This window comes from Chiloscyllium plagiosum, unplaced genomic scaffold, assembly GCF_004010195.1.
Source record: "Chiloscyllium plagiosum isolate BGI_BamShark_2017 unplaced genomic scaffold, ASM401019v2 scaf_15105, whole genome shotgun sequence".
Taxonomy (NCBI): Eukaryota; Metazoa; Chordata; class Chondrichthyes; order Orectolobiformes; family Hemiscylliidae; genus Chiloscyllium; species Chiloscyllium plagiosum.
The window spans coordinates 48,385-51,026 of NW_025215181.1; positions in this window are offsets into that span (position 1 = coordinate 48,385).

A 2,642-nucleotide genomic window follows, 5' to 3' on the forward strand; every position below is an offset into this window, starting at 1 on the left:
AATGCTGTCACTCAGCATCCCATTGAAGGCTCTCTCTGTTGGAGTGCTCCCTTTATCAGATCAGTTTGCTTTCCTGTGCCTTATCAGATCAGTATCAGACCCATTACAAAGCCCAGCACATCACACTTTACTTGAAAAGCACTGGGCACTGTCACACTGGAATCTCATTTTTTACATCTCAACACAAACACAGGAAATGAATCCTTTAGAAATTGGAAGTCAACCAATTTAACAAGTTTAAAATCACACAGCACCAGGTTATAGTCCAACAGGTTTAATTGGAAGCACACTAGCTTTCGGAGCACCGCTCCTTCATCAGGTGATTGTGGAGGGCTCAATCGTAACACAGAATTTATACCAAAAATCTGCAGTGTGATGTAACTGAAATTATACATTGAAGAATTGATTGTCTGTTAAGCCTTTCATCTGTCAGAATACAGCAATAGTTTCACTTCTTTCATGTGTAAATCACAAAACCCTTTTTTTAAAGTTGCATTCTCGGGTTAGCTGTTAACAATGGTGATAGCTAGACAAGATGTTGAAGGTGTTAGTCCCCTGTGTTCTCTGTCTATGACCTGATATTTAGATTGATTCTAATCTAAAAAGTGATATAACAGAGTTTTACATAAGTGAGAGTGTGTGTGTGTAGGAATATCTGTGTGTGTGTGTGTGTAATGCAGTGGTGATCACCTGTAATGTGACATGAACCCAAGGTCCCGGTTGAGGCCCTCCCTATGGGTATCGAACTTAGCTATCAGCCTCTGCTCAGCCACCTTTCACTGCTGCCTGTCCCGAAGTCCACCTTGGAGGATGGTCACCCGAAGGTCCGAGGCTGAATGTCCTGGACCACTGAAGTGTTCCCCAACTGGGAGGGAACCCTCCTGTCTGTTGATTGTTGTGCGGTGCCCGTACAACAATCAACAACCCGTTACCGTAGCCTTTGCTCGGTTTCCCCAATGTACCATGCCTCTGGGCATGTGGATGTGATAACTTGCAATGATTTTGATGATGTTGTAACTGAGAGAGAAGCTCTGATATATGTTAATAATAAGAACTAGCCACGTTTATCTGTGAACCTGGCAATGAATGAAACTCCAGCTTGTAAGAGGACAACAAAATGTACTTGCAGGCCTTGTCACAAAGTGAAACGACACTGCTCTCCAAACAACACTGCCCAGCTTTGATCTTGTTGTAACCATGTCTCTGTAGTGGCTATATGGTCATACCCATTAACCTCAATTTGTGTGGTAATTCATTTAGTTTATTCAGAACACAATGTGCATTCAGGGTAAGGGTCATTAATTTTGTATTTCTGTCATTTATTCCCCTGTTGATGCTATTTGCAGCTGTTTTTCAATGTTTGCAGACTCTGTGTCTCTTCCTGCCCCACTCTGGATATCACTTGCCAGATAGCTGTCCCCTTGCTGCTTTATTTTTAGATTAGATTACTTACAGTGTGTGGAAACAGGCCCTTCGGCCGAACAAGTCCACACCGACCCTCTGAAGAGCAACCCACCCAGACCCATTCCCCTACATTTACCCCTTCACCTAACACTACGGGCAATTTAGCATGGCCAATTCACCTGACCTGCACATCTTTGGACTGTGGGAGGAAACCGGAGCACCCGGAGGAAACCCACGCAGACACGGGGAGAATGTACAAACTCCACACAGTTAGTCGCCTGAGGTGGGAATTGAACCCGGGTCTCTGACGCTGTGAGGCAGCAGTGCTAACCACTGTGCCACCCCACACTCCTGTTTATTTTTTTTTAACCCCCACACTACTGCCTAACTGCGGTAGTGCTTATTTTTTCCCCAGCACCATGGTGTGTGTGTGTGCAGGTGTGAGACACAGTGAGAGACACAAGGTGCACCAATCTTTATTCAGTTTTCATCACCAGGAAGAAAGGAAACACCCGAGTGGCCAGTGACAAGCAGTGCCCTCCACATCAAAGGGCACACACTCCTGTTTATTATATTTTATTGAACAAATTACAAAAACAGTTTATAACAAACAGTTACATTTACAGCTGCATACAAGAGACAGCAATTTTACAAGGGAGAGGAGCAGCAAAGCTAGGCCCCAAACCCTACCGTTCAAACAGTTTACAGGGACATGAGGACAAACCTCAAATCCCAGTTTCACATAAAGATATAAAGAGACAACAGCAATGACAGTTGTACATTAGACAGTACTGTTACATACAAAAGTGCAGACAATACAGACCCAGCAAGCCCCCGCCCCTCCCACCTTCCGACCACTCTAAGGCAGCCCGCCCCTACCCACCTTCCAGTTACACTCCTGTTTATTTATTTATTTTTTATTTTAAAAAATTTTTTTTTATTTCTTTTATTTTATTTTTTGTTTCTTTCTCCCGGGTGGCCAGTGACAACACTGCTATTTTTTTCTTTTTTTTTCCTTTTTTATATTAACCCCCACACTACCACCTAAGTGCGGCAGTGCTTATTTTTTTTCCCAGTGCACATGGTGTGTGTGTGCAGGTGTGAGACACAGTGAAAGACACAAAGTGCACCAATCTTTATTCAATTTCCACCACCAGGAAGATAGGAAAACACCCGGGTGGCCAGTGACAAACACTGCCCTTCACATCAAAGGGCAATGCTGTGTGATCAAAACAGTG